The sequence below is a fragment of the Aquarana catesbeiana genome, linkage group LG02 (genome assembly GCF_042186555.1).
Source record: "Aquarana catesbeiana isolate 2022-GZ linkage group LG02, ASM4218655v1, whole genome shotgun sequence".
Taxonomy (NCBI): domain Eukaryota; kingdom Metazoa; phylum Chordata; class Amphibia; order Anura; family Ranidae; genus Aquarana; species Aquarana catesbeiana.
In genome coordinates, this window is record NC_133325.1 from 18,088,343 (window position 1) to 18,098,575 (window position 10,233).

A 10,233-nucleotide genomic window follows, 5' to 3' on the forward strand; every position below is an offset into this window, starting at 1 on the left:
AATAGATTGTACTGTATCCAAAAAAGTGAGAGGAGAATCATTCACCCGCCAAAGAATGTGTGTAAAGCGAGGCGCTAACGGGGTCACATGATCACGATCAGAGCGAGAGGCGGGGACAATCTGAGCTTTAACCACTTGCTGGTCACGCTATAGAAAAATGACGGCTACAACACGGTCAGTCAGTTCTAGGAGGGCGTCATCTGATGTCCTCCCGTAATCCCGCCCACTGCGGGGCGCTCTGTGATCACAGATCGGGGTAAAAGGCCAATCACAGCGGCTCTTTACCACGTGATCAGCTGCGTCCAATCACAGCTGCTCATGATGTAAACACACTTGCCGGTTATCGGCATTTTCGAGGGAGAGGGAGAGGTCATCATTGTCCTGATTATCAGTGCCTCGTCATCAGTGCAGCCAATCAGTGCACATCACTGAAGGAAAAGAATTAGCTGTTTGCAAAATTTTATAACAGGAACTAAGAAAAAAAATTTCTTTTCCTTTCTTCGACATTTTAGGTCTTTTTTTAAAAAAATGATAAAAATTTGATTTGGGTAAGGTGTTTCATGACCGCTCAATTGTTATTCAAAGTGTGACAGCGCTGAGAGCTGAAAATTGGCCTGGACAGGAAGGGGGGTAAAAGCGCCTTGTAGGCAAGTGGTTAATAATAGGAGGAAGAAATTGCCGCTTTGTGAATATATGAGCAATACGGGAAAAATAGTCATGTGGAAAGGAATGATATGTGTCATTCTGTCTCAGTATCATATCCGTATATTGTATAGAAATATCACAAAAATAGCAGAGAAGAGCAGAGAGGAGCAGAGAAGAGCAGAGAAGAGCAGAGGGTTGTCATTTAAATGTTGGACTGGAGGACCCGGTGCACCAAGACAGAGTATTATTCGGAGATATGAAGTCTGACATTGAGGATCCTTACAAATGGGGGGAGGGGTGTCAACAATCGCTGAAATGATGATGTATTGGGTAGGTTAGCCACTTGCTGACCAGGCCTTTTCTGGGACTTTTTGTTTTCAAGTTTAAATTCATATTTTGTACTAGAGAACCCCCAGACATTATATATATATACACACACAGTATCTCACAAAAGTGAGTACACCCCTCACATTTGTGTAAATCTTTTCTTCTATCTTTTCATGTGACAACACTGAAGAAATGACACTTTGCTACAATGTAAAGTAGTGAGTGTACAGCTTGTATAACAGTGTAAATTTGCTGTCCCCTCAAAATAACTCAACACACAGCCATTAATGTCTAAACCGCTGGCAACAAAAGTGAGTACACCCCTAAGTGAAAATGTCCAAATTGGGCCCAATTAGCCATTTTCCCTCCCCGGTGTCATGTGACTCGTTAGTGTTACAAGGTCTCAGGTGTGAATGGGGAGCAGGTGTGTTAAATTTGGTGTTATCGCTCTCACTCTCTCATACTGGTCACTGGAAGTACAACATGGCATCTCATGGCAAAGAACTCTCTGAGGATCTGAAAAAAAGAATTGTTGCTCTACATAAAGATGGCCTAGACTATAAGAAGATTGCCAAGACCCTGAAACTGAGCTGCAGCACGGTGGCCAAGACCATACAGCGGTATAACAGGACAGGTTCCACTCAGAACAGGCCTCGCCATGGTCCACCAAAGAAGTTGAGGTCACGTGCTCAGCGTCATATCCAGAGGTTGTCTTTGGGAAATAGACGTATGAGTGCTGCCAGCATTGCTGCAGAGGTTGAAGGGGTGGGGGGTCAGCCTGTCAGTGCTCAGACCATACGCCGCACACTGCATCAAATTGGTCTACATGGCTGTCGTCCCAGAAGGAAGCCTCTTCTAAAGATGATGCACAAGAAAGTCCACAAACAGTTTGCTGAAGACAAGCAGACTAAGGACATGGATTACTGGAACCATGTCCTGCGGTCTGATGAGACCAAGATAAACTTATTTGGTTCAGATGGTGACAAGCGTGTGTGGGGGCAACCAGGTGAGGAGGACAAAGACAAGTGTGTCTTGTCTACAGTCAAGTATGGTGGTGGGAGTGTCATGGTCTGGAGCTGGATGAGTACTGCTGGCACTGGGGAGCTACAGTTCATTGAGGGAACCATGAATGCCAACATGTACTGTGATATACTGAAGCAGAGCATGATCCCCTCCCTTCAGAGACTGGGCCGCAGGGCAGTATTCCAACATGATAACGACCCCAAACACCTCCAAGATGACCACTGCCTTGCTAAAGAAGCTGAGGGTAAAGGTGATGGACTGGCCAAGCATGTCTCCAGACCTAAACCCTATTGAGCATCTGTGGGACATCCTCAAACGGAAGGTGGAGGAGCGCAAGGTCTCTAACATCCACCAGCTCCGTGATGTCATCATGGAGGAGTGGAAGAGGACTCCGGTGGTAACCTGTGAAGCTCTGGTGATCTCCATGCCCAAGAGGGTTAAGGCAGTGCTGGAAAATAATGGTGGCCACACAAAATATTGACACTTTGGCCCCAATTTGGACATTTTCACTTAGGGGTGTACTCACTTTTGTTGCCAGCGGTTTAATGGCTGTGTGTTGAATTATTTTGAGGGGACAGCAAATTTACACTGTTATACAAGCTGTACACTCACTACTTTACATTGTAGACAAGTGTCATTTCTTTAGACCCCTTTCACACCAGGGCATTTTTTAAGGCACTTTAGTGCTAGAAATAGTGCCTTTAAAGCGGCTGAAAAATGCTTTATCTGCAGTCCCAGTGTGAAAGCCCGAGTGCTTTGACACTGGGGCGGTGCGCTTGCAGGACGTTAGAAAAAGTCCTGCAAGCAGCAACTGTGCGGCGGTTTGTGAGCGGTGTATACAAAACTCCTAAACCGCCCCTGCCCATTGGAACGCATGGGCAGCGCTGCCAATGTGCCTGCAGAGCGCTTCGGCAGTGGCGCTGCATGGGTGCTTCTAGGGGGTTAAAAGCTACCCGCCCGAATAGCTTTGGCGATAAAGCGCCGCTTTACCGCTACTGGACCAGTGTGAAAGGGGTCTTAGTGCTGTCACATGAAAAGATATAATAAAATATTTACAAATATGTGAGGGGTGTACTCACTTTTGTGACATACTGTATATTTAGCAGAGACCCTAGGGAATAAAATGGAGATCGTTGCAATATTTTATCTCACACGGTATTTGTGCAGCGGTCTTTCAAACGCAATTTTATAGGGGAAAAAAAATACACTTTAATGAATTTAAAAAAAAAAAAAACCCACAATAGTTACCCCAATTTTTTGTATAACGTGAAAGATGATGTTACACTGAGTAAATAGATACCTAACATGTCTTGCTTTAGGGCTCTTTCCCCCCAACACTGGGGGTTATTACTGTGTTCACTGACACCAATGTTGGGGGTTATTACTGTGTTCACTGACACCAATGCTGGGGGTTATTACTGTGTCCACTGACACCAACGCTGGAGGTTATTACTGTGTTCACTGACACCAATGTTGGGGGTTATTACTGTGTCCACTGACACCAATGTTGGGGGTTATTACTGTGTCCACTGACACCAACGCTGGAGGTTATTACTGTGTTCACTGACACCAATGTTGGGGGTTATTACTGTGTCCACTGACACCAATGTTGGGGGTTATTACTGTGTCCACTGACACCAATGTTGGGGGTTATTACTGTGTCCACTGACACCAATGCTGGGGGTTATTACTGTGTTCACTGACACCAATGTTGGGGGTTATTACTGTGTCCACTGACACCAATGTTGGGGGTTATTACTGTGTCCACTGACACCAACGCTGGAGGTTATTACTGTGTCCACTGACACCAACGCTGGAGGTTATTACTGTGTCCACTGACACCAACGCTGGAGGTTATTACTGTGTCCACTGATACCAGTGCTGGGGGTTATTACTGTGTCCACTGACACCAATGTTGGGGGTTATTACTGTGTCCACTGACACCAACGCTGGAGGTTATTACTGTGTCCACTGACACCAACGCTGGGGGTTATTACTGTGTCCACTGACACCAACGCTGGAGGTTATTACTGTGTCCACTGACACCAACGCTGGAGGTTATTACTGTGTCCACTGACACCAACGCTGGAGGTTATTACTGTGTCCACTGACACCAATGTTGGGGGTTATTACTGTGTCCACTGACACCAATGTTGGGGGTTATTACTGTGTCCACTGACACCAACGCTGGGGGTTATTACTGTGTCCGCTGACACCAATGCTGGGGGTTATTACTGTGCCCACTGATACCAACGCTGGAGGTTATTACTGTGTCCACTGATACCAGTGCTGGGGGTTATTACTGTGTCCACTGACACCAATGTTGGGGGTTATTACTGTGTCTGCTAACACCAATGTTGGGGGTTATTACTGTGTCCACTGATACCAGTGCTGGGGGTTATTACTGTGTCCACTGACACCAATGTTGGGGGTTATTACTGTGTCCACTGACACCAGTGCTGGGGGTTATTACTGTGTTCACTGACACCAATGTTGGGGGTTATTACTGTGTCCACTGACACCAATGTTGGGGGTTATTACTGTGTCCACTGACACCAACGCTGGAGGTTATTACTGTGTCCACTGACACCAACGCTGGAGGTTATTACTGTGTCCACTGACACCAGTGCTGGGGGTTATTACTGTGTCCACTGACACCAATGTTGGTGGTTATTATTGTGTCCACTGACACCAATGTTGGGGGTTATTACTGTGTCCACTGACACCAACGCTGGAGGTTATTACTGTGTTCACTGACACCAATGCTGGGGGTTATTACTGTGTTCACTGACACCAATGTTGGGGGTTATTACTGTGTCCACTGACACCAATGTTGGGGGTTATTACTGTGTCCACTGACACCAACGCTGGAGGTTATTACTGTGTCCACTGACACCAACGCTGGGGGTTATTACTGTGTTCACTGACACCAATGTTGGGGGTTATTACTGTGTCCACTGACACCAACGCTGGGGGTTATTACTGTGTCCACTGACACCAACGCTGGAGGTTATTACTGTGTTCACTGACACCAATGTTGGGGGTTATTACTGTGTCCACTGACACCAACGCTGGGGGTTATTACTGTGTTCACTGACACCAATGTTGGGGGTTATTACTGTGTCCGCTGACACCAATGCTGGGGGTTATTACTGTGTTCACTGACACCAATGTTGGGGGTTATTATTGTGTCCACTGACACCAACGCTGGAGGTTATTACTGTGTCCGCTGACACCAATGCTGGGGGTTATTACTGTGTCCGCTGATACCAGTGCTGGGGGTTATTACTGTGTCCACTGACACCAATGCTGGGGGTTATTACTGTGTCCGCTGACACCAATGTTGGGGGTTATTACTGTGTCCACTGACACCAACGCTGGGGGTTATTACTGTGTTCACTGACACCAATGTTGGGGGTTATTACTGTGTCCACTGACACCAATGTTGGGGGTTATTACTGTGTCCGCTGACACCAACGCTGGGGGTTATTACTGTGTTCACTGACACCAACGCTGGGGGTTATTACTGTGTCCACTGACACCAATGCTGGGGGTTATTACTGTGTCTGCTGACACCAATGCTGGGGGTTATTTTATATGAACAATGGTGTAACTGGGTAAATAATGCACCACATCCCAAATCATGTATATACATCCAAACCATATAGAAAAATGTGGCACTTTAAGGCTATGTTTCCACTATTGCGTCCCCAAAGTCGCGCAATTTTGCCGCGATTTTTTACCACGATTTTACCGCGACTTTTTACCGCGATTTGAAGCAATGCCTGTGTCTATGTACCTCAAGTCGCATCAAAGTGGGACCAAAGTAGTGCAGGGACTACTTTGAAGTCGCTGGGACTTGAAGTCGCACAGATATGAACGGTACTCATTGGAAATCATGGGGTACTATTTATCATGCGACTTTTCAGTCCCAAGTCGCATGAAAAGTCGCACTAGTGGAAACATAGCCTTAAGGTTCTAACACTTTACAGGAAACAACACACAAAATATAGATACAAAACAAGTACCTTTATTATACATTATTAAAAGATATTGAAGTAAAAACATTTCACTAATAATAATAATAATAATAGTATAGCCACATGAAACATGAATGATTAAAGGGAATGCAATGAAACACCCTGTACATAGCGCCCCCCACCCAGCATAGACCTGATATATTGTATTCATAGATGGTCACCATAAATAATAATACTACATGAAAAGAGAAAAATATAAAATGCTGTCTTGGCATAGCGAAGGGAGGGGATAGTTCACAACACGTTTCATGGAATGTGCTTCTTCAGGAGATCAGGGTACTATTAATGGCAACGTACATAAATATATAATAAATAATATATAATGTGATTACATACAATATGGGAGGCAAAACAATGAAACCTAATATTACTCACAGCCATCAATACAAAATGCTAGTTTTAGTTAGGAGGAGGAAGACCCCGGACAAAAAATAAGTCCCCAAGAAGGTGAAAAAAGCACTGAAGAGTTCAGGATAGGAGGCGATCGTATATATACTGAGATATATTAGTCAGTGGAGACCAGCCACAAAACGAACGCAAAAATGCTGGGGGGTATTATTGAAATCATTGAAACCAAAAATGAGAGTGTCCCAGGCGGTGACCCCATACACAATGTACCCCCGTCCTCAGTACAGCGCCCCCCGTCCTCAGTACAGAACCCCCGTCCTCAGTACAGAGCCCCCCGTCCTCAGTACAGCGCCCCCCGTCCTCAGTACAGCGCCCCCCGTCCTCAGTACAGAACCCCCGTCCTCAGTACAGAGCCCCCCGTCCTCAGTACAGAACCCCCGTCCTCAGTACAGAACCCCCGTCCTCAGTACAGAACCCCCGTCCTCAGTATAGAGCCCCCCGTCCTCAGTACAGAACCCCCGTCCTCAGTACAGAGCCCCCCGTCCTCAGTACAGAACCCCCGTCCTCAGTACAGAGCCCCCCGTCCTCAGTACAGAACCCCCGTCCTCAGTACAGAACCCCCCCGTCCTCAGTACAGAACCCCCGTCCTCAGTACAGAACCCCCGTCCTCAGTACAGAACCCCCACGTCCTCAGTACAGAACCCCCGTCCTCAGTACAGAACCCCCGTCCTCAGTACAGAGCCCCCTGTCCTCAGTACAGAACCCCCGTCCTCAGTACAGAGCCCCCCGTCCTCAGTACAGAACCCCCGTCCTCAGTACAGCGCCCCCCGTCCTCAGTACAGAGCCCCCCGTCCTCAGTACAGCGCCCCCCGTCCTCAGTACAGAACCCCCGTCCTCAGTACAGAGCCCCCGTCCTCAGTACAGAACCCCCCCGTCCTCAGTACAGAGCCCCCCGTCCTCAGTACAGCGCCCCCCGTCCTCAGTACAGAACCCCCGTCCTCAGTACAGAGCCCCCCGTCCTCAGTACAGAACCCCCGTCCTCAGTACAGAGCCCCCCGTCCTCAGTACAGAGCCCCCCGTCCTCAGTACAGCGCCCCCCGTCCTCAGTACAGAACCCCCGTCCTCAGTACAGCGTCCCCCGTCCTCAGTACAGAGCCCCCCGTCCTCAGTACAGCGCCCCCCGTCCTCAGTACAGAACCCCCGTCCTCAGTACAGAGCCCCCGTCCTCAGTACAGAACCCCCCCGTCCTCAGTACAGAGCCCCCGTCCTCAGTACAGAACCCCCCCGTCCTCAGTACACAGCCCCCCGTCCTCAGTACACAGCCCCCCGTCCTCAGTACAGCCCCCGTCCTCAGTACAGAGCCCCCGTCCTCAGTACAGCGCCCCCCGTCCTCAGTAGAGTCCCCCGTCCTCAGTACAGTGCCCCCCGTCCTCAGTACAGCGCCCCCCGTCCTCAGTACAGAACCCCCGTCCTCAGTACAGCGCCCCCCGTCCTCAGTAGAGTCCCCCGTCCTCAGTAGAGTCCCCTGATCTCAGTACAGAGCCCCCCGTCCTCAGTACAGCGCCCCCCATCCTCAGTAGAGTCCCCCGTCCTCAGTAGAGTCCCCCGATCTCAGTACAGAGCCCCCCGTCCTCAGTACAGCGCCCCCCGTCCTCAGTACAGAACCCCCCCGTCCTCAGTACAGAGCCCCCCGTCCTCAGTACAGAACCCCCCGTCCTCAGTACAGAGCCCCCCGTCCTCAGTACAGCGCCCCCCGTCCTCAGTACAGAGCCCCCCGTCCTCAGTACAGAACCCCCCCGTCCTCAGTACAGAGCCCCCCGTCCTCAGTACAGAACCCCCCGTCCTCAGTACAGAGCCCCCCGTCCTCAGTACAGCGCCCCCCGTCCTCAGTACAGAGCCCCCCGTCCTCAGTACAGAGCCCCCGTCCTCAGTACAGAGCCCCCCGTCCTCAGTACAGAACCCCCCGTCCTCAGTACAGAGCCCCCCGTCCTCAGTACAGCGCCCCCCGTCCTCAGTACAGAACCCCCTGTCCTCAGTACAGAGCCCCCCGTCCTCAGTACAGAACCCCCCCGTCCTCAGTACAGAGCCCCCCGTCCTCAGTACAGCGCCCCCCCGTCCTCAGTACAGAACCCCCGTCCTCAGTACAGAGCCCCCCGTCCTCAGTACAGAACCCCCGTCCTCAGTACAGAGCCCCCCGTCCTCAGTACAGAACCCCCGTCCTCAGTACAGAACCCCCGTCCTCAGTACAGAACCCCCGTCCTCAGTACAGAGCCCCCCGTCCTCAGTACAGAACCCCCGTCCTCAGTACAGAGCCCCCCGTCCTCAGTACAGAACCCCCGTCCTCAGTACAGAACCCCCCCGTCCTCAGTACAGAACCCCCGTCCTCAGTACAGAACCCCCGTCCTCAGTACAGAACCCCCCCGTCCTCAGTACAGAACCCCCGTCCTCAGTACAGAGCCCCCCGTCCTCAGTACAGAACCCCCGTCCTCAGTACAGCGCCCCCCGTCCTCAGTACAGAGCCCCCCGTCCTCAGTACAGCGCCCCCCGTCCTCAGTACAGAACCCCCGTCCTCAGTACAGAGCCCCCGTCCTCAGTACAGAACCCCCCCGTCCTCAGTACAGAGCCCCCCGTCCTCAGTACAGAACCCCCCCCGTCCTCAGTACACAGCCCCCCGTCCTCAGTACAGCCCCCGTCCTCAGTACAGAGCCCCCGTCCTCAGTACAGCGCCCCCCGTCCTCAGTAGAGTCCCCCGTCCTCAGTACAGTGCCCCCCGTCCTCAGTACAGCGCCCCCCGTCCTCAGTAGAGTCCCCCGTCCTCAGTACAGAACCCCCGTCCTCAGTACAGCGCCCCCCGTCCTCAGTAGAGTCCCCCGTCCTCAGTAGAGTCCCCCGATCTCAGTACAGAGCCCCCCGTCCTCAGTACAGCGCCCCCCGTCCTCAGTAGAGTCCCCCGTCCTAAGTAGAGTCCCCCGATCTCAGTACAGAGCCCCCCGTCCTCAGTACAGAACCCCCCCGTCCTCAGTACAGAGCCCCCCGTCCTCAGTACAGAACCCCCCGTCCTCAGTACAGAGCCCCCCGTCCTCAGTACAGCGCCCCCCGTCCTCAGTACAGAGCCCCCGTCCTCAGTACAGAGCCCCCCGTCCTCAGTACAGAACCCCCCGTCCTCAGTACAGAACCCCCCGTCCTCAGTACAGAGCCCCCCGTCCTCAGTACAGCGCCCCCCGTCCTCAGTACAGAACCCCCTGTCCTCAGTACAGAGCCCCCCATCCTCAGTACAGAACCCCCCCGTCCTCAGTACAGAGCCCCCCGTCCTCAGTACAGCGCCCCCCGTCCTCAGTACAGCGCCCCCCGTCCTCAGTACAGAACCCCCGTCCTCAGTACAGAGCCCCCCGTCCTCAGTACAGAACCCCCGTCCTCAGTACAGAGCCCCCCGTCCTCAGTACAGAACCCCCGTCCTCAGTACAGAACCCCCTGTCCTCAGTATAGAGCCCCCCGTCCTCAGTACAGCGCCCCCCGTCCTCAGTACAGAACCCCCGTCCTCAGTACAGAGCCCCCCGTCCTCAGTACAGAACCCCCGTCCTCAGTACAGAACCCCCCCGTCCTCAGTACAGAACCCCCGTCCTCAGTACAGAACCCCCGTCCTCAGTACAGAGCCCCCCGTCCTCAGTACAGAACCCCCGTCCTCAGTACAGAACCCCCCCGTCCTCAGTACAGAACCCCCGTCCTCAGTACAGAACCCCCGTCCTCAGTACAGAACCCCCCCGTCCTCAGTACAGCGCCCCCCGTCCTCAGTACAGAGCCCCCCGTCCTCAGTACAGCGCCCCCCGTCCTCAGTACAGAACCCCCGTCC